At 47.7% G+C, this 22866-nt stretch overlaps 1 long non-coding RNA gene across 6 annotated transcripts; it reads right to left on the bottom strand.

Moving 5' to 3' along the window:
- Positions 1-2461: 2461 nt before the first annotated feature.
- LOC120691987 lies at positions 2462-8871 on the bottom strand. Of its 6 annotated transcripts, XR_005682437.1 has the most exons (4): positions 7378-8871; positions 4884-7286; positions 3684-3739; positions 2479-3471 (listed from the first exon to the last, which is right to left on the bottom strand). It is a non-coding gene; the product is annotated as an uncharacterized LOC120691987 (long non-coding RNA). The 6 variants fall into 6 exon arrangements; XR_005682436.1 differs by having other exon boundaries at positions 2462-3739; XR_005682438.1 differs by lacking the exon at positions 3684-3739.
- Between the last annotated feature and the right edge of the window lie 13995 nt (positions 8872-22866).

Below are 22866 nucleotides of genomic sequence, written 5' to 3' on the forward strand. Positions count from 1 at the left end.
TGAAAAGCGACAGGTAGCCATGGTGCCAGCGCGCACTGTTCCACGGGCTGCCATGCTCAAAAATGGACGCATTACAGCTTAACTGAAGGTGCTAAACCGGGCAAGTTCCTTATCTATTCCTGCTAAGAACAAAAGAAACCCTGCGGGAACAATTCTGGTGCGCAGATAACCCTACCCATAGACCATAGTACGCCGATGCTGCTGATCATTCAGAGTACAGATGCCGCTGGGCTCGCCGCTGTACACACAAGCACACCCCCCACTGCAATCCTGCAACGCATTGTCCTATCATCAGCAGCATGAACCGGATCCCCTGCTGATTGTTCTCCTGGCGCTGCTGGGGACAGGCGGCGGGGGGCAATCATCGTGTAAAGCGCCCGCGCTTTGCCGGAATGACGGCCAGGGCATCTCGTGCGGTGCTAATCGGAGCACCCAATCCGGCCACGTCGTCTCGTCCCATTACTCCATTAGCGACGGGGGGAATAAAACATGCCTCGCCTGCCTCTCTACTCGCGTAGTCTCCGGGAATATCGAGCGGAGCCGGAGATAATGGCGCCGCTGGAATCACACAATGACGTGAGGAGTGAGGGAGTGATACCCACCAGTAGGCACCCCACCAGCAGGATGTGGGTTCAACAAGATGTTAAGCCGAAAGATTTGTGCTTCCAAGTGGTTAGGACATAGGATTCTACCTGAGCAAAGGTCCTCCAGTTCTTCATGTGCTACGAAATCAGATTTCTCAATTTAATCAAAAACTTTTGGCAAAATAGGTGTTTTCGTCTCTCAACTTTACTTCGTGTGTCAAGTTCATCCTTCAACTTTCAAACCGATCAATCTAGTCCCTGAAGTTTTGTTCCTAGACTAAACTTGCCCCTCAACTTTCAAATAGACCAATGGAAGTCTATTTTTCAACACCGAACTATCACAATCGTCCGATCTTGGTCCTTGAACTATGAAATCAGACATCCTACACCTCCAACTACAAAAATCGTTCAAAAATCATTATAATTTCTAGAATTCCTTCATGTCTAATGTAACACACCTAGCCAAAATAGATTCCTTGTCTCTTGTGCTACCTCACAGCAAAATATCATGATTTTTAGACAACAGTAACTATGCTTTCTCCATTATTTAATATTGAGAGGTGTAAAATTCTAGAAATTTGAAAATTATACTGTAGCAAAACCACCTTAAGTTGAGGCCAGGGTCGTTTTTCGAATGGTTTCGGTAGTTGGAGGTGTAGGATGTCCGGTTTCGTAGTTTAGGTACCAAAATCGAACGATCGTGATAGTTCAGGGTTGAAAAATAGACTTTCCCTAGACCAATCTAATCCCTCTAATTTTATTTATTATGTCGAACTCATCCCTCAACTTTAATTTTCTTTTTATTTCACTATTCACCAACACCATATTTTCATATGCAGCTAGTATTCATCGCGTATATTAGTGATTACGTGCTTAACTCAACCTTTTATATGCGCAGTAGGTACTAATGAGTCACTGTTTTTTTGTAAACATCATGCGCTATACTCCTTTGTTTAGACCAATTACTCTCATAGATTATACTTCTAAGCCTGATGGATGTAATCTAAATGCTTAGCTAGACGTCTAGGATAATTATTCTTGACAAAATTAATCTGACTTACTATCTGGCTCCTAAAAATTAATACACTATCATTGTAGCAAATATACAAAAAAAGGTATATGGAGATGATTAAAAATATTTAGATACAAAAAATTTGAGCTGTTAAGGGATTAGTCCGATCCAAAAATAAAACTTAAGGGACTAGATTGGTGTTTTGAAAGTTGAGGGATAAGTTTGACCTAAAAGCAAAGTTTGAGGGAGTAGATTGGGTAATTTCAAAGTTAAAGGACTAATTTGATACTTAAGTTAAAGTTAAAGAATAAAAATGACTACCTATTTTGCCAAAGCCCTTCAATCAGTCCCTTGGGATGCAGAAGGGCTACACGGGGTGCCACAACGCTGGATGCCAGACAGGAGGAGATCATACAACCGGGGGGGGGCCTCGCCGCTCATCACTCACCAGGAGAGCATGGAACCGGAGCATGTGGGGCCATGGCGAAGTTTAGCTGCATAATTTATCGCTGTGCTGTCTGTCCTTCACGGTTCACAGCTGCTGCAGCTCGGCTCAGCCCTGCTCTGCTTCCATGCAGTGAAGACTTGTCGATCCGATGATCCAATCCGTGTCGGGCGGTGAGGCGCCACCAGATGGCCGCGCGGGCCCCGCGCCCCGGAGCGCCACCAGGTGGACGGCCCGGATCTCGCCGGGGCTCGTAGTTTATTATTCAACCCCGCCACTGCCCGGCACCGTGTACCCGCGTGGTGTAGCCGGTGCATGTGCTTCGAGTCTTGGCGCTTGCCACGGCTGGATCTGGCTCGATTTTCCTCTGTTTCTTTTATTATCATTACAACCAGGACTGAAATGTGAGCGAACTTAAACAAATTCTTTCTCTGCCATTTTATTCGCGAAGTGTATATTTTTGCAGCATTTTATTGGCAAAGACACAGGAAACTTCGTATGGAGCACGGAGTTAACAAAAACTTGTGCGTTCCAAGCAAAAGCATAGCCAAGCCAAGCCGCCCTTGAAACTCCAATGCTCTCTGCCCTGCGCTCTCTAGGGCACGCCAGGCTCGTCCGGCCCCATGTGTGGTCTCCTCGATGTGTCGAGCTGCCCAGCAACAGCCGTGCAAGGCCGCATGTGGCTTGCATCACCTCACCCACCCCCCCATGGCGCGCTGCCTGCCTCCTTCCTGGCCTCGCCCTCGCCGGATTTGTCTCGTGTGAGCACTGAGCAGCGTCGCGTCGGGCCAATGAGCCCCTCACATGCGCGCCGCACGTTGCACGTAACCGAAGCCGGCGTTTGTATCCGGCGACGAACGGGCACGCTCGGGGCCCGTTGATGCCGGCCGGGCCGGGCACGATGAGCTGGAGGACATGACGGTTGACTGGACTCGACTGGGACTGGACTTGTGATGTTATCAGGGTTGGGGCAGGCACATCATGAGCAATGAGCAGAAGCTAGCCCTGCCCTGCCTAGGACCAGCCCCACTGGGCACTGGCGGTATGGATGTGTCGCTTTTTTTACCTGGGACTGGCTTCAGAATGGACTCGGGCAAGTGGGCAGACTGGAGAGCCAGCAGCGGCGAGGTCAGGTTAACATCATCACGGTGTCCGGGGCCAGGCCGGTGCCGCACAACACAAGTACCCGTGACACACGGGACGGCGAGGCCGGCAGCGTGCGTCCAAGCCCCAACAAAACCGCCCGTCCCGGCCATGCCCCCGGCGCCGGGGCAAGGCCAAAACTGCCATTCCGTCCGGCGACCGCACGGCGCGCCACGCCACGCCAGGGGCCAGCCTGCGGAGCTCTGCTCATCTGGCTCGCGCACGGCATCCTCTGGAGTCTGATCAGCGTGCGTGGCCCGGGACAAAAGAGCGCACCGGCAGGTAGCCTGCAAGGCAGTTACAAGGAGGTAAGCTGTTAGCTGCTGCGGTTCAGAGAAATGGGCACCACGGCACCACAGCTCAGTTCATTCAGAGCTTTGAAAGTGAGCCACTACGAATGTGGAGTAACTAGTGAGGACAGCATCCAAACTTCAGGAAACCGTGCATCTTTCCTCAGAGGCACCTGCAGTACCACACGCAGATTCATGTACGCACGTACCGTTAGGAATTTGGGAGGTGGTATTCAGTGAATCATTCCCCAGCCATCCATATTGCCTGCAATACAAAATTGCTCTAAAAACAGCAGGTTATGCGCATCAGAGGCTCGCGATCGCAAAGCGGCCGAGACAAGCGCACGCTTTATTCCCCCTCCAACATCCTGAGCGTTTAGTCGCGGCTCGGATTCACACTGGCGTCCTGTAAAAGGCGCCACGAGATCGAATCGATCGCAAAAGGGAGGGGGGAGCATTGTTAATGGTAAGCATGATTTGAAGGTTCAGAGCCCGGGAATCAGAAGCCACCGGACCTGAAGGCCGGTGTCCAGATCTCGTTCCTACGGGTCCAGATATCATCCATCCTGGAGGCCGGACCAAACAGGAAACGCAATGCGCGCGGTGGTGGCCATGAGTGACAGACTGAGTAGTGGACTAGTGGTAGAACATTGTTGTGGGGGGAGGCTGGATGGAAGTACCCTCCCTTGGAAAGAGCTAAAGATACGCAACTTTTAAGAGCCAAAACCAAAAGGAAAAGAGATGGATGGATTGTGTCATGGTGAAGCTGCCTCGGAGAGTGGGATTCGGTGCCAACTACAATGTTGATGCATGGGGTCACTCACATCACACCACACCGCACCATGCATCGTCCAGCCTTTGTGCCCTCCTTTTCTCTGTATAAGATAGTGTTTCTGGTGAGGAAAAGATGGCTTAGGGCTGTTAAGCCCTCACTACGGCTAGTAATAGCCTAGCATTATCCGTACGTGCGACGCCTACCAGTTGAGCTTGCGGAGGAGGAAAAAGAAGTAAAGGTGGTTAGGGGGAAGAATGATAGTTTTTGGATCTACTTTTGATCAAGCAAAAGGAGGTGCAAAGAACGAACAGAATGATGCAAGCATCTATGTTTTATTTTCCCTTCAGCAATCTCTTCAATGCCCTACTATTGTCTATAAGGCTGTGGTAACATGCAATTAAGGTCCATAATGCAACCAGCTTTTTCAGGAGGTTTGAGGTTCAACAATGAGATTTACTACAGTTATATATTATGGTAAACAGTGAGGTTGAACAAGCATTTGACTAAGAGTCTGTCACAAGAACATTTGGTGGCGATAACTAAGTAGCAAAACAGCTGCGAAAAGGAGAAGTAGGTGCCTTTGCAAGGAACTTCAAAGTTCAGTTCTACAGGCCTTAACATAAGAGTAGTGTACCTGGAAAATAGGACGTACAGACCAGTGTTCTTTTTTGTTTAGCCAATCTCCTGCACTCTAAATGAAAATCAAGTCACTGTGAGTATTCAATGTATCATACAAGACTTCAGGAATCAGTTCTTTGATGGAGATGGAATTGTGCTTTCAAGCGACATGTCATTCATCTGACGTTATGGCAACGGTGGAGCATAAATAATGCATACATGGTCCAGTAAGATGATCTTAGTAGGTCAACTGCAGATTCTAAGTTTGTGCTGAAGATTTGCATCCGCACAAGTTATTTTCAGAAGCTATTTGAGTCAAGACGCACAGGCAAATATATGCCAAATAGATGCCCAAATATCCTGGGTCAAGTTGGCAATAACATCGCCAATCCAACAGACAGAATTGTTTGTGTAGCAGAAACAACACAAGTGTAAGATTACGTGCACTAGTTAGCAAGAGATGCCTAAAAGAATCATTCACTTACCTTGGCCAGTCCGTTTGATAGCTGCACTACAAAATTCGAATCCAATTGTAATGAAGAAACTAGCTCTCTTTTCCCTCAGCCGACAAATTGTAGCTGTGTGCCTCTGCACAAGCATACAAGTGCCAACTGAGCTTCAGTATACCTGAAAAAACAATTGTAATGAGAAGACAGGGAGAACCTTCAGCTAATGTTACTAAATTCATGCCATGAAACAAGAATATAGTTGGTAGTCAATTTCAGGGAATGAAACTATCTTCATATGTGCAAGAAAGAACTAGGAAGCGGCGTGACAAAATATCATTGTAGAAGGAAATTAAAGCTGATCCTCTCGCTTCTCAAAGCTTTCCTGGGCCAATGGACTTGCAAACCGACGAAGCTCATGAAATATGCTTTTCTACAGAATATCATGTCTTCATCAAACATACAAATTTTGTTTCTAATACTAAATTCTTTTTGCCTCTTGCCTACCATAGAATTGACGTTATGATAATGTTTCGGTATTAAATTTCTGGAAAGCAGGAATATGTCCCTAGAAATTGGCTAATGCGTCAATGCCAAACACATGTCTGCCGTAAGGCATCTGATCAACGAAAGAGAAGATGAAAAGAGATGCTCTTTTATCTTCAAGAAGAAGGCTCTTCATAGAAAATTTAATTTATAATAAAGAACCTTTGACACAGACTTTCCACGATGGCTAAAGGATGATATAACGTACCTGGAATGTTTATCAGGTTGACGAAAAAGTTGTGCCGAAAGAGGTTACATCAAGATCCAATAATGGACATCCATGGTTAGCTGCAGAATGCGTGCATTTACTTTCTTCAGGAATAGATCATGAACTACCCAACCCATAGAAGGTGAAAAACAGGTGATGAAAAACAAAGATAGTTATGGACATAATGTTTGACTCATAATAGCAGCCTAAAGAAGCAAAAAGAGATGAAAAACCAACTATGCTGCGTGATAAAATGGAAGCTGCGTGCCTGCAAATCAATTAGCAGAGGAAGATGCATTGGATGTTCAAGAGTTGCAGCCTAGTCATAAAACCGCAGACTAATAACTTATGGATTAACAAAGAAATATCCTATCTAACGAAAATATGAACGCCATGAATTTGTACTAAGGTTTACAGTTTGAGTCCCCAGATGAACATGCCAAGCAAACAAAACCAACAGACTGTATACTGTATTATGTGACAATGAGCAAGATTGAGCAACAGCTGTGATTCTGAAGCCTCTACCAAATGGCAATCGTCAATTTTAAGCCTGATGGCACATGACAACACTTAAACACTAGATGGGCATTGGAGCAAGTCAAGTTTATGTCCGTCCTCTTTAGATGTAAGGAGAGGGGGAAATCAAAATGAAAGATAACTATGGCCCGTAGAAATTTTAGAAGCAAACTATATGACAATTTACAGCCTGTTCGGCTGGGATGAAGTGGCTGGGCTGGTTGGCTTGCTGAAACAGCCAGCCCATCCAGCTTCAGCCAGCCCAGCCATTTCAGCCAGCCATTTCAGAAAGATTTTGTCTTTCCATTGTACTTGATGTAGAGGAATGCCTAATCACTGAAATTTCAAAGAAAAAGGTTAAGCACCACATGAAGCTCAAGACCACCAAATGTACAAAAATATATTATTATTAATTTATTCAATACAAGGGTTAAGATACTATTTGAACCCAGCTAGTATAAGCATGCAGAAGGTGTCGCATGTTGCCAGCATTGTGCTGAGGATAAGCCAGTCCCAATATGCCAGTATGCAAGTTGTGCGATTTCAAGATAGTAAACAGTTTTAGCAGAAGTAACGTGGAAGGAGAATAACATTTTGCAAGATATGCAGATTTGCTCACACCATGTACTACTGCAAAAACAGTGACATGTGGTTTTCCTCACTCCAAGGTAGCTGGCAGCATGCGCCAAGACTGACACCTAAACTGATCATCAAAGGTGAAGTGTTATCAAGCTAAGTGTTGTGCTGAGGCATGGAACTTCTGGAAGAAAAAACATTTCAGAAACAAATCTGACCAGTTAAGGATGTTCTTGTGGAGGATCCCGAATCTCCCCTCAAATCTAGTTGCTACAGAATTAAAAAGCTTTTCTGCAATCTTTTCTGCCAGCACAAAGATGGCCAGACTTATTCATTAGAACAGATTTAAAAATATCATAACGAATATATGTCCTAAAACAAAAGGCATATTGCATTCCCTTCAGCAAGTCTATACTTGAGAACCCTTGACGTACATTGGAGATCAGACTTGTCCAATACATTGTTTCCTGCAATGTGAAGCACAGAGAAAATAATAGATGAAGAAAACCTATATTGAAAAATATATAGGCAATATGCCTCAAAAGAACACTGGCATATGGCAACATTGGTTGCATACTGTGCAAAGCCATCTACCGAACTAATATTTTGAGTAGCAATAACTAAAGGTCATATAAGGTACTATGGAGTCCTCACAAGATTACTAAAAATGCTGAATTCAAATATCATTAAAGTAATTCCCAGGAACACATTACGTGGTTATATTTATAAGTAGAAAAATGTCATAGGAAGCAGAAAGGTGGTCATATCAATAATTACAAAATGGCAATTGTGTCATCCTCTCATCAGTGGTTCAACTCTAATCTGAAGAACCATAATCTCTAACAAATAAACAGAATCTAGAATAATAGACATGTAAATCGACATGGAATTCAGTACAAAAACTTGCCTATGAAACATTCAGAAACAACCTTTACCCCTCAAGACAGGTTTCATGTTTTCCTCCTCTTCTCCGGGCCCTGACAGTCTAGCACCCACCTTTTTTCTCATGCTCAGTACCACACTGCCCAGGAGATCATCTATATCCATCACATTCTACCTACTACTGACTCCCACAACCTCAATCGTCATGTCACCTCACCCATGATCAGAATCAGTTAATCAGCCCCTCACCTCAATCAGAGCGTGCCATGAACCATGGCCTCGAGATGGAGTTTACGCAAAATATCGATACACTCGTGTACCAGGTGCTCCCACCTCCCGGGACCGTTTATCCACGTAAACTCCTATCACTGCGCGCGGAGGCAAAGAGTGCTTCGACCGGCAGGCCACAGGTGGCAACAATTACGAGGCCGTGGCCGTTGCAGATGTCCACGACCACGAGCGGATCAGCGCCGCAGGTGCGGGGCCTAAACGACGCTGGAACACGGGGCCAAAGGAGTAAGGACCCATCTGCACTCGCCTATGGCCCGACGCAGCATTTCGTCGAGCGCATCACGGACGTCCGCGGCACGGCGTTGCAGCAAGAGCAAGCTAGGTCGCTACTGACAAAACCGATGGCGCTAGCACTGGAAGAAAGAGCATCGCGGCGGTGCTGTGGAGCTTGAGGCGCGAGCACTGGAAGAGGATTGGGAGAAGTCGCCGGCGCCGGGAGTTACTCGGTGGCTCGGTGGACGCCGCCACGCGCAGCCCAGCAGCGTTGGGCGGTGCAAAAAAGAGAGAGGTGGGTTGGTTGGTTTGGGGTTGTGGCCTTGTGCGGGGAGTTGTGCGTACATAGTTTTCGCGTGTTTTTCTTTTTTATATTTAAAAAATTAAAAAATATATGACCGCTTTGAAAAATTTCGAAAATAGCCCCCGGCTCGACCCAGGGCGACAGGGGTCCTTGTCGTCCAAGCAACGGGTGACATGACCTTAATGTAATTTTTTTTGAATTTGCAAAGAGATCCCTGACCGGGGGTGTGTGGAGGGAGGGGTTCTGTCTGTCGCCCCCCACCAAACGGGCGACAGGGGCCTATCGCCCCCCCCACGCGCGACAGGGGGTCTCCCACCCTATATAATCTTTGGCATCCATTCCCTTCTCATTTGAGTCCAAAAATTCAGAAAAAAAGAGAGGGGTGAGGAGAAGAAAAGCGGCGAAACTCTGCCGAATTGCGCACTTGTGATCTACCGGTAACTTCCGTATGAATCCATTGATATTGTATAACAATTTAATTTAATTAGCGGATTAGCTGAATTAGATTTGGTGCTTTAGAACACTCGTTTAGTATTACAATTTCAGTACTATTCCAGACTTGTTTTTAAATTAATTATGAATTAAAATAGAATTATGACATTACCTTATTGATATTGCAGCATAAGGCAATGACTGCCTCCAATTGTGGAGGATTTTTATGGACCGAAGAAAAATCTAGTATAATATTTGATATCATGACCCATCTTGTTATCAGTAAGAAGTTGGATTCGTTAGCGGATGATACGATAGAGATGGTGTTGTTCAAAGTACTAGAGTTTAAAGATTTCGCATTATTTCGAAGTATTACAACGCAAGATGTAAAAGGACACCTGCTAGAACGTCGGAAGATATACATGAGAGTATGTGAACTAGCGAATCATCCTAATATCATTAGATTCTTACAAAGTTCTTGTAAGATATGGATGCGGCCAGAGGTGTATGAGATGTACATTAAGATAACTCTCATTCAGTTCTAATCGCGTCCGTCATTTGGAATCCATATTTATGAAACAGTAACATTGTTGTTTAATTATATGCTGGGATTACCACGAGGACACGGAGTTGATTAACAAATCGATACCAAATTTTCGTAAATTGGTATGTATCTTCGGTGGACTTATGCCACAAACTAGACGAAGGAGGTGGATAAGATCTTCGGGTGATAGTACTTGGTCTGCGTAAGAACAGATGACCGGAGGTTCGTCGAGTCATGCTGCAGCACCTCAAGCACCAACTTGTGTTAACTGGGATGGCGACACGGATGACTTCATGCCCCCCAAACCATGACCTCCAACACATGATGTTCCTCCCCCTTTACATGAACCTAAAACCAGAAAAAAGACAAAGAGAAAGGCAAGAGGCTCGACATATCTGTATATCACAGAATACATATCGAGTTATAATCTTTACTTCACTACCTTATTCAATAATCCGTAAAAACTAAGTATGGATTTCAACCACAACATATAAGTATTCATAACTACGTGATGACACTCAAATTCTATACTGCATATGCGAAATTCTATTCTAAATCGTAATTAATTTATAAACACGTCTCTAATAGTACTGCAATTGTAATAATAAACGCGTAGTACTAATTTTTTAAACTAATTTACTACTACGTAACTAAAGTATCATTAAACTCATACTTAAATGGTTCTACTATAGCACCAATTAAATTAAATTACTCTACAATACCAATGAAAAAATACATAAGCTAAATGTACTTACCTTCAGATCACAAGTGCGCAATCCGGCAGGGCTTTGTCGCTTCCCTTCTCTTCACCCCTCTATTTTTTTCTGGATTTTTGATGGAATTTTTGGGCTCAAATAAGGAGGAAATGGGGATCAAGGGCTTATATAGGGGGTAGGGAGCCGGTCGCCCGATGGGGGAGCGACAGGCCCCCCTGTCGCCCGAGGGGGGGCGACTGGCCCCCCGTGTCGCCTCCGTGGGTGGGCCCCCCAGTCGCCCGAGGGGGGGGCGCCCCCTGTCGCCCGTGGGGGGTCGACAGGCCCCCTTGCCCCCACGCGCCCCCGGTCGGGGACCTATTTGCAAATTAGAAGAAAAAAATTACAAACAGGTCATGTCGCCCCTTGGGTGGGCGACCGGGTATAGTTTCTCAATTTTTCGAAATGGGTATATATTTTTGAAATTTTTATTTTTTTAAATATAGAAAAGAAAAAATCGCCATAGTTTTCGCTCAATCAACTGGACCTCAGCCCATCATAGGCCCGTCAGTCATATGGGCTCTCTTGGTCCCGACCTTATTTCTTCTGGCTAGCCCATAGCATTGACGGCCTAATCGGCCTATCTACAGAAAGAAAAGTTGGCAACTTGATCAAGCCAGCGAAAGCCTCTGTGCAATCCTTTCACTGCCGGAAGCTCAATATGGACGACGCCTCAGTACACAAAGCAGCAGCGGTTGTTCGTAGAAATGATGGACTTTTCTGCCCTAAAACAATGGATTTTTTTGTCGTCTTCTGTTGTTTTCCGTCGAATGTCTGATCCTACAGCAGTGGATGCTCATGCGTGCCAGCAACGAGGCATTCAGGCATTGGACCTGACTACCATCCTCTACTCCAGCAAATTAAGTTCAATGAAAGGAATTCTCAAATGCCCTCATTTCACATTGAAAGTAAAGACATGAGTTTTGAGGGACCGAAAGGGCGACCAGAGGGGGTGAATAGGAGCCGATTAAAATTTTTTGCAATCGAAAAGATTGGCTTAGTCCCGAAGTTCACTCCCAACCCTAGAGTCCTAGGCACAGTGTGGAGTAGCTATGGAGAAACTACACCAACACAAGAAAACCCTAGAAACAAATAAGATCCAATGCGGAAGCAAACACAGAAAAACAGCGCGAGAAACAGCAAGACACAGCACGGTATACCTCACCGGTTAATCCGACGCACAGATTTGAACAGCGTCGGTTCAACCGATGAGCAGAGCCGGCAGCAGAGAGAAGCAAGCACCGATTGATCCGACGTGGAGATTGACACGGCGTCGGTTCAACCGGTGTTAGCACACACCGGATGATCCGGCAAAATCAAATCCAAACGCTGGTGCAGTTGTCCAAAGGGACTGCAAAATGTCTTAGCGAGCACCGGTTAAATCGACGCTAGCAAAACCAAAGCACCGGTGCAGTTGTCCAGAGGAGCAGCAATTTGAAACAACCTGAGCACCGGTTTAACCGACGTCTAGGAAAATCTTTATGCCGGTTGAACGAGCGAAACAACAAATTCAGTAGTAGCACCGGTTGATCCGATGCATGTAGAGTTTGATGCACCGGTGCAACCACAGAAAACCCCCAAAAATCCTAACACGTGAAAACTCCACTCACCGGTTGATCCGACGCAAAAGAATGTAAGCGTCAGTTCAACCGGCGATAAAGAAAAATCCTACCCGAGCCCAGAAACTCTGTTTTTCCTCTCGGCTCGATCCAAAACTCGATGATTGGAAGATCAAATCGAGTCCAAACCTCACCAAAAATTGCAGGCACGATCACAAAGGACTTGTGACCATGTCAACGGAAGGAATCGACGAATCACTCCAAGGTTTGGGAGGAATTGAGGAATTCCCGAGCAAGAACGGGGTTTTCTCAATAACACAAAAACGTCAATTCGAGTAGACTCGTAATCCCGGGGGTTTTGGCACTAGGCTAGAAGGATTAGAACCACTTCAAAGAGTCACTCAATCTTCAAGAAACACCTCGTCATCGCGTGGTCAAGAATCAACGAAGGAAAATCGAAATTCGATCAAAACAAGGCACGAAAACAAAAGGAATTCAAAAGCCCCGAGGGCACAAGGAGGGAAGGGCCTCCTTTCACACACAATCTCATTACAAAGTCTCAAGAATTCATACCTCTAATCCTAGAGAAGAACAGAGGAAGAACAAAGAGAGAGAAGGAGGAGACGGCGCTAGGAGGGAGGAAATGGCTGGTCTGTTCTATCTGGCGCAGGGAGAGAAGAGAGGGGTGAGGGGTTTTTAACCCACTAACTCTAGACTAAAAGACTAAACTACCCCTAGACTCAAATAGATACTAGAAAGCCCGTAGGGGCAAAACCGGAAAAATATACAATGACCCATTCGACGGTCGAGGTTCTTTCTTCGAGTTGAAGTCTTCTCTGCGATGCCGCCATGTCGATGAAGATCCGGTTCGCGGTTTTAGGGGGTCCGTGAAACCCGGTTAGGTGGCCGGTTTTGAGAAAACCGCCAAAACTCCACGCGCGGGAAGATTCCCGCCTCCACGCCGTGGCCCTAGACGCCGTTCCCGCCTCGGCCTTCTGACGGCCCTAGACGCCGCCCGACGCCCGTCATCTCCTTGCCCGCAGCGAGGCCCTTGACGCCGTCGACGCCCGTCGCCTCCGTCAGTCCCGAGACCGACGCCCGTGCCTCCACGACTTGGCGTCTTCAACCGCCGTCCGCCTCCTTGGTTTTGTGGCGCAAACCAAGAAACCCGCCTTCTGTCGCCGCTTGCGCCCTCGATCCAGGAGTGGACACCACAGCTGCCGCCCGGCACGAGCTTCGGTCCTTGCTGCCCTTCACCGCCGTCCACCGCACGGTCCATCGGCCACAACACCTCCACGGCAGCTCTATGTCGACACTTGACGCCCGTGTACCTGCCATCCAAAGACCAAGCGCACGATCACACCGCACGGTTGACAATTCACTCATCACAAGCAGGATAGAGTACTCAACATTCCTCAATCTCCCCCTTAATGAGTGCATTGTCAACACACCACAAACAAACCAAGATTTAAACAAAAACAGTGGAGAACAAAGAAACAAGAGAGAACTCGAACAAGTGACAAAAGCTCAAAAGAAGCAAGAACAAGTCACTTGACCAAGCAGAGATCGATTCCCTAAGACAAGGGCAACGGCTCGACGCAATCGATCAAACACAAGCATGACTCCTCAAAACAGAGGCAGGGCTCAACACAGTCATGCCAGAAGCGGAGGGAAAACCAGGAGCTGAACAAAGCATAAAGTCCCACTGAATGTATTTCCCCCTTACCAGTGCAACTGTCACCAAATGTATGCACTCTCAAACTTCTCCCCCTTGTTGGCACATGCACACATCAAGGCTAAAAGGACCTAAAACTCCCCCTGAAACTGAGACTCCCCCTGAACAAATGCTATGCAATGCAGGAGGTGTAAGTGAAAGCATTCAGTGATACAAAGATATGAGCAACTACTAGTCACAAGCACGTGTGCATCCATAAATAAGACCTGCATCTAGCTCAATTGAATATATCAAATCAGTCTAGAGCTAGGCAAGTTCAGTTTAGGAGAAATAAAAGCATCACCCTTGATCTAGCACTAGCAAGTAGGGAATGGAAATCAGTGCTAATCAAACTCATACATGTGAGCCAATCTCAGCCAAAGCATGTTGTAAACATTCATTTTTCAATCAAATCAAATCAAGCAATTATGAATGCCAGCAGTTGAAAACTTGTCATGCTTTACTTAGCAACGAGGCCAAGCCTATGCCAAAAGCAATCAGAAGCTTAAGACACTCATTTCAGTCATGCACAGCCTTGTCCGGGTTCTCACAAGTGCAAAGTGAGCCGTCCCGAAAGCTCGGTCAGTGCGAAAAGCAATCCCACCTGGATCTTTCCATTCCATTTCAAGCACAATTCAAATAATTTTATCAATTTTAGATCATGTCAAGTATGAATTGCTGAACGAAAGGCTACACTAGCATGAATGAGATAGCAAAGCATATCAACATGCCCTAACATGCTAGTAGCCAAGACATGGTGACCATGTTTTCAAATTTTCAAATCAAAATAGCTTAACTCAGATGAAGTCATATACACAGTGGAGCAAGCTATACATGATCACATTTATGAACTCTCACTAGCAAGCACTAGGAGATCATAGCAATGTATACAAGAATGCTAGTGCAAGTGAAGCAATGCAAAATGCAGTAATGTACAATGCATATGCACAATGCAACTACCAAACCTAGAAAACTAAGAGAAGAACAAATAAACCCTACAAAGCTACCCAAAGAAAAGTCAGCGACCAAAAGGGGTAACAAACCCCAAGCTCCCCTCGCAAGCGAGCAAAGGTGTCCTGCTCAAGAGGTTTGGTTAGGATATCTGCGGTTTGCCTCTCTAAAGGGACATGGATCAAGTCTATGTGACCTCTCTCATGATTGTCTCGCAGTAAGTGGAATCGGATATCGATGTGTTTGGTTCTGGAGTGTAGGATAGGGTTCTTTGCAATGCTAATAGCGGACATATTGTCTACAAAGATGGGAACCCTATCAAAACTCAGTCCATAATCCTGCAAAGTTTGTTTCATCCAAAGTATCTGGGAGCAACAGCTAGCAGCGACAACATACTCAGCTTCTGTGGAAGAAAGCGCTACGCAAGCCTGCTTGCAAGAGGACCAAGACACCAAAGATGTACTGAGAAATTGACAAGTGCCGAATGTCGACTTGCGATCCAACCGACACCCACCGAAATCGGCATCAGAAAAGCCCACCAAAACCAGAGAAGAATCCGCAGAGTACCAAAGACCAAATTCAGGGGTGAATTTCATATACATGAAGATGTGTTTCACCACCTGCCTGTGGAAGGTTCGCGGCGAAGCCTGATACCGCGCACAGAGGCCGACGCCGAACTGAATGTCCGGCCGCGTCGCCGTCAGGTACAGGAGAGAGCCGGTCATGCTTCTGTACTCCTTCTGGTCCACCGCCTCACCGTCCAAGTCCTCATCAAGCGCCGTCGAAGTGCTGATCGGAGTCGGCTGAGGTGACAAGTCACTCATGTCGAGCTTCCGCAACAAGTCCCTAGTGTACTTGGCTTGATGGACGAACGTGCCCTAAGGAGTTTGCTTGATCTGCAGCCCGAGGAAGAACTGCAGCTCACCCACCATGCTCATCTCGAACTCCCTGGACATCTGCTCAGAAAACTTGGAGACAAGAGCGTGAGAAGAGCCACCAAAGATAATATCATCCACGTATATCTGAACTAATAGAAAATCAGTGCCAGGCCGCATGAGGAACAAAGTTTTATCCACACATCCCATTTTAAAACCCTGAGCCAGTAAAAATGTTTTCAGTATGTCATACCAAACTCTAGGTGCCTGTTTCAAACCATAAATCGCTTTCTGAAGTTTATAAACACGGTTTGGAAACTTGGGATTTTCGAAACCAGGGAGTTGTTTCACATAAACCTCTTCTTCGATAAAACCATTTAAGAAGGCAGATTTAACATCCATTTGGAAACTTTAAAACCCTTAGAAGCAGCAAATGCAAGAAAAATTCGAATCGCTTCCAAACGAGCAACAGGGGCAAAAGTTTCCTCAAAATCAATCCCTTCTTTTTGGCAAAACCCCTGGGCAACAAGACGAGCCTTGTTTCGAACAACCAACCCATCCTCACCCTGCTTGTTTTTGAAAACCCACTTCGTTCCAATGGGATTACAAGCAGGTGGAGGCTCGACTAAAACCCAAACTTGGTTTCTTTCAAAATTTTCGAGTTCCTCATGCATGGCATTGACCCAATTAGAATCAGAAAGAGCGTGTCCAATATCTTTGGGCTCAAAAGAGGCAACAAACACTGAATGAGCAAAGCCAGCGATACTTGTTATCTTGGACTGTGTAACTCGCTCATTGAGGTCACCTAGCATCTGTTGAGGTGGATGACGACGTTGAATGTGTCGCGGTGCTTCCCTTGTCGAAGTCGCCTCCTCCTCAACCAAAGCTGGTGCCTCCTTAGGTGCAGCTGGTGAAGGCTGAGTCACCTGCTCGACTGGCCCCCGTGAAGTAGACGTAGTAGGATCGGGGCCGTCATCATCATCCGAGCTCGTGGCGGAGGTGACTGGGTCCACAACACGCATGGTAGCCTCAGCATCACCCTCCGCAGCTTCTTCCTCCTCATCTTCAAAGATGGAGGTGCCGAGCTCATCTTCTCCTGCAACTTCAAAGACAGAAGCATTGCACGGTGCAATCTCGTCGAAAGTGACTTCACAAGTCTCTCTGACGATGTTAGAATCAATAAGCAACACACGGTATGCTCTGGAATGAGATGCATAACCGAGAAAAATGCCGTCAGACGAGCGAGACTCAAACTTATCAACATTTCCTTCTTTCAGCACAAAACACCGGCAACCGAAAACTCTGAGATGGTCAACACGGGGCTGGCGTCCAAATCGCAACTCATAAAAAGTCTTGTGCATGAAAGCACGCAAGAAAATGCGGTTGGACACATAACAAGCGGTATTGACCGCATCAGCCCAGTACTTTCGAGGAGTCCTATGCTCGTCGAACATCCTCCTCGCCATCTCAACCAGCGTCCGATTCTTCCGTTCTACAACTCCATTCTGCTGTGGAGTGTAGGGGGAAGAATACTGGTGTTCGAGCCCTTGATCACTGCAAAAGGTGTCAAAATGAGCGTTTTTGAATTCTATGTCATTATCACTGCGAATCGCTCGCATGGCCTGGGGTAGCTAGTTTTTCAACCTCAAGATCAAGTCTCGAACAAACTCGAAAGCCTCATCCTTGGTTCTCATGAAAAAGACCCAAGAATAGCGAGAAAAATCGTCCACGATCACAAGAACGTACCACTTCCCACCAACTGACATCACCCGAGAAGGACCTACTGTGTCCATGTGTAGCAACTCTTCAGGATGAGCGGTCATCACCTGATTAACAGGCAGATGAGAAATTGCAATCATCTTCCCGTGGCGACACGGATGGCAAACAAGGTCCTTTTCAAACTTTAATTTGGGCAATCCTCGGATTAGGCCAAGTGAGCTAAGTCTCGACAATAAATCGAAGCTCAAATGTCCAAGTCTCCTATGCCACTTTCACAAATCGGAAGAAGGACCAGCCAACAAGCAACGAGAAGGGCCAAGAGAAGTTCCAGAGAAGTCAGCCAAGAAAATCCGATCGCGAGGTAAAATCCGGCAAACCAAATCTCCTCTGGAATCCAAAACACGAGAACAACCCTCCTTGAAGCGAACTTTAAACCCCTCATCAAGAAGTTGCAAAACAGAGAGCAAATTGAACCCAAGGTTCGAAACCAAAGCAACTTCTCTCAAGGTAAAGCGATCAGAAACTCGAACAGCGCCTAAACCACGTACCTTTCCCTTACCATTGTCCCCGAACACAATGTATTCTTTTGAGCGCATCGGGGTGAGGCTGGAGAACCATTTGTCATACCCGGTCATATGGCGCGAACAACCGGAGTCTATGATCCACCTGTTCTCCAAGCCTCCAACCTGCACATCAGTAGTGAGACAAAGGGTGAGCAAATGTCTCAACACTGGGGTTAGCAAAGTGAGAAGCAAACCAGTGTCGAGCCATTTGCTCTACAGAAGGGTTACAAAAATCAGGCAAAGCGTATCCCCTGTCCCGTCTACCACGAGGCTGACGACCACCACCGCGAGGAAAACGTGGTGCATCGTAACCTCCTCCAAAGCCTCTGTCCCGTGGTCCATAGCCGTACTGAGGACGACCAGGAGCACGACCGACAAAGCGACCACCCGCTGGAGCACGGTAACCACCACCGTCTCCTTATCCTCCACCTACACGGCGCGCCCTAGCATCTTGCCTACCACCACGCCGAGGAGGACCATGCACCCGAGCAGAGTACATGTCCGGGTTGCGTCTCTCCTGCTCACGCCTCACAGCCCGCTTCCTCCTGAAGCAAAACTCCTCCAGGTGACCTTCTCTGTCACAGTACTCGCAGTTGTACCTCAACTCTCTCTTGGGAGGTAGAGGCCTTGCCTGCGGACGGGGAGGAGCAGCCCCCTTCTTCTGGGCAACCTGGGCTGTGGCAGCAGGGAGCGTATCGAGGGGATTCCTCAGCTCATTGGGCTTTGGAACCCAAACCTGCTTCTGTGGATGTGCCTTTTGTGGTTCTTTCAGCACACCATCCACGGGGCCAACAAGCGAAGGCTGAGTGCTCGTGCTAGCAGTGTTCAGAGCACTTGGAGCTCCAGCAGCCTTACCGATCTTACCATACAACTTGTCAAAGTCTGACTTTGTGTATGTATAACCGACCCCAAACCCATCACCACGCTTGAACTGCTTGATCATCATTCCCAACTGCGGCTCACTAGCAGAAACCCAACCAAGAATCGCCCTAAGATAGGTATTCTCATTCTCCAAGTTGGCTTTCTCTACCGCAAGATTATCCAAATCAGAGATCAAACCAGGGCAAACATGACAATCAATAGGTGGGCTAGACTCCCCGACCTTAGTCTTCCCCAAAGACTTAATCAAGGCGTTCTTCTCATCTAGCTCCGACCTAAGCGTGGGACAAAACTTACAGTCACCAAGCAGAACAGGCCTAGATCTAAGCTCCTCTAGTTCACAAACAACAGTGGCAAACTTAGACTACAAAAAAGCTAGATCAGACTTAAAGATAGGACAATCATCGCATTCAAGCACATCACTAACAATGGGAGCATCCTTAACCAGTTCAAGCTCATGCTTGGCCTTGGCTAGCTCGTGAGACACGCCAGAAAGCGAGGTCTTGGCAACATCCAAGTTCGCGACGTTCTCATCATTCTTGGCACGGAGAGCAACAAGATCATTCATGTGAGATATGCAGCCAGCGCACTCATCCTCACTAGATTTCTCCCTAGCACAAGCCAGCTCAGCACTAAGCTTTCTACGCTCTCTAGCTGCTTCCTTAAGCAGCCTCTTCTGATTGTCGAGAGCGGTGTACAACTCCCTAACCTCAGTATCAAGGAGGTCGATAGTGGAGTTTACCTCCGAATCACTCTCGGATCCAGGAGAAGAGTCGACATGCGTCGGTGTACCATGATCACCCGAAGACACACGAGCACCATTTGCTTCACCCGCCATGGTGCAGAAGCCCTTGCGCTGACCGGCCGCCAAGGAAAGGCCGATGAAACCGGTGGCATCCTTGTCCCGCTTCTTCTTCTTCTTCTTGTCATCGTCGTCAGAGGTCGGTGAAGAAGAGCGGTTGGTGTCGGAGCTCTTGTCGAGGTCGTTGAGCTGCGCCAGGAAGGCCTTCTCCCGCTTCTTGGCCTTGTACTGGAAGCGCTTCTTGAGCGACTCCCCGGTCACAACTGCGGTGCTTGTGGCGCCGACGCTCCTTGTTGGAGCCTCCCTCGTCGCGGTCGCGGTGGTGGTAGTAGTCGGGGTTGTTGTTCTGGCCACCGCCAGACTTCTTGGGGCACTCGGCGATGAAGTGGTTCGGATCGCCACAGTGGTAGCACCCGGGGTTCTTCCGCCTCTGCCGGTTGTGGTAGACACGTTGGAACTTGCTGATGAGAAGGCACAAGTCGTCGTCGCTCAGCGTCTCCAGCTGCTCATCTGTAACAGAGGGCAGAGAGGCAAGAGAAAAGCCAAGAGCAGAGTTAGCGTTAGAGCTCGATCCACCTGGGCCAGTCACAAGAGCGATGCTCTTGGAAGGAGGGGCACCATTGAGCTTGGCTCGTGTCTGGTTATCCACCTCCGTGGCCTTGAGCTTGCTGAAAAGCTCATTCACGGTCAGAGTCTCAAAGCCTGCAGACTCGATCGTGTTCACCTTGAGATCCCACACAGAGCGGTCAAGTACGTAGAGCAACTTGAGGGCCTTCTCATGCTCTGTGTACTCAAGGGCATCAGCAGATCTGTTCGCATTGACTTTGTTCACAATCGATTGAAACCGACTGAACATGTCGCCAATGCTCTCACCCGGCCCTTGTGTGAAATTCTCATATTCACGCCGGTGAGTCTCGAACAGTCTGGCCTTGACCTAAGGTGTGCCCTCGTGGTAGTTCTCAAGACACATCCAAACCTTTTGGGCTTCCTGAAAACCCTGGATGCGTGAGAACTCCGCTCGAGAAACGCCAGCGAACAAGGCATTGACAGCCTTGGCGTTGGCCTCGTGCTCGGACACCTGAAGAGGAGTGGTCCGAACGGCAAGCACCTCGTAAGCCTGGTTCTTGGTGATCTCCCAAACCTCGACTCCCATGCTTTGCAAGAAGGCTCGCATACGCACCTTCCAATAAGCATAATTCTCGCCGGCAAACACAGGGATCTTACCAAGACTCGCCATGGTCGCCAAATAGTTTTCGAACCGGTCAAGGTACTGAAAACCTTAACCAAGCTCTGATACCAATTGAGGGACCGAAAGGGCGACCAGAGGGGGTGAATGGGAGCCGATTAAAATTTCTTGCAATCGGAAAGATCGGCTTAGTCCCGAAGTTCACTCCCAACCCTAGAGTCCTAGGCTCAGTGTGGAGTAGCTATGGAGAAGCTACACCAACACAAGAAAACCCAAGGAACACACAAGATCCAACGCGGAAGCAAACACAGAAAAGCAGCGCGAGAAACAGCAAGACACAGCACGGTATACCTCACCGGTTAATCCGACGTACAGATTTGAACAGCGTCGGTTCAACCGGTGTTAGCACACACCGGATGATCCGGCAAAATCAAATCCAAACGCCGGTGTAGTTGTCCAGAGGGACTGCAAAATGTCTTAGCGAGCACCGGTTAAATCGACGCTAGCAAAACCAAAGCACCGGTGCAGTTGTCCAGAGGAGCAGCAATTCGAAACAACCTGAGCACCGGTTTAACCGACGTCTAGGAAAATCGTTACGCCAGTTGAACGAGCGAAATCCTAACACGTGAAAACTCCACTCACCGGTTGATCCGACGCAAAAGAATGTAAGCGTCAGTTCAACCGGCGATAAAGAAAAATCCTACCCGAGCCCAGAAACTCTGTTTTTCCTCTCGGCTCGATCCAAAACTCGATGATTGGAAGATCAAATCGAGTCCAAACCTCACCAAAAATTGCAGGCACGATCACAAAGGACTTGTGACCATGTCAACGGAAGAAATCGACGAATCACTCCAAGGTTTGGGAGGAATTGAGGAATTCCCGAGCAAGAACGGGGTTTTCTCAATAACACAAAAACGTCAATTCGAGTAGACTCGTGATCCCGGGGGTTTTGGCACTAGGCTAGAAGGATTAGAACCACTTCAAAGAGTCACTCACTCTTCAAGAAACACCTCGTCATCTCGTGGTCAAGAATCAACGAAGGAAAATCGAAATTTGATCAAAACAAGGCACGAAAACAAAAGGAATTCAAAAGCCCCGAGGGCACAAGGAGGGAAGGGCCTCCTTTCCCACACAATCTCAGTACAAAGTCTCAAGAATTCATACCTCTAATCCTAGAGAAGGACAGAGGAAGAACAAAGAGAGAGAAGGAGGAGACGGCGCAAGGAGGGAGGAAATGGCTGGTCTGTTCTGTCTGGCGCATGGAAAGAAGAGAGGGGTGAGAGGTTTTTAACCCACTAACTCTAGACTAAAAGACTAAACTACCCCTAGACTCAAATAGATACTAGAAAGCCCGTAGGGGCAAAACCGGAAAAATATACAAGGACCCATCCGACGGTCGAGGTTCTTTCTTCGAGTTGAAGTCTTCTCCGCGATGCCGCCGTGTCGATGAAGATCCGGTTCGTGGTTTTAGGGGGTCCGCGAAATACGGGTAGTTGGCCGGTTTTGAGAAAACCGCCAAAACTCCACGCGCGGGAAGATTCCCGTCTCCACGCCGTGGCCCTAGACGCCGTTCCCGCCTCGGCCTTCTGACGGCCCTTGACGCCGCCCGACGCCCGTCACCTCCTTGCCCGCAGCGAGGCCCTTGACGCCGTCGACGCCCGTCGCCTCCGTCAGTCCCGAGACCGACGCCCGTGCCTCCACGACTTGGCGTCTTCAACCGCCGTCCGCCTCCTTGGTTTTGTGGCGCAAACCAAGAAACCCGCCTTCTGTCGCCGCTTGCGCCCTCGATCCAGGAGTGGGCACCACAGCTGCCGCCCGGCACGAGCTTCGGTCCCTGCTGCCCTTCACCGCCGTCCACCGCACGGTCCATCGGCCACAGCACCTCCACGGCAGCTCTCCGTCGACACTTGACGCTCGTGTACCTACCATCCAAAGACCAAGCGCACGATCACACCGCACGGTTGACAATTCACTCATCACAAGCAGGATAGAGTACTCAACATTCCTCAAGTTTTGAGTTTTTGATACCCATAACCTTGTT

This window comes from Panicum virgatum, chromosome 9N (assembly GCF_016808335.1).
Source record: "Panicum virgatum strain AP13 chromosome 9N, P.virgatum_v5, whole genome shotgun sequence".
In the NCBI taxonomy this organism is placed as follows: domain Eukaryota; kingdom Viridiplantae; phylum Streptophyta; class Magnoliopsida; order Poales; family Poaceae; genus Panicum; species Panicum virgatum.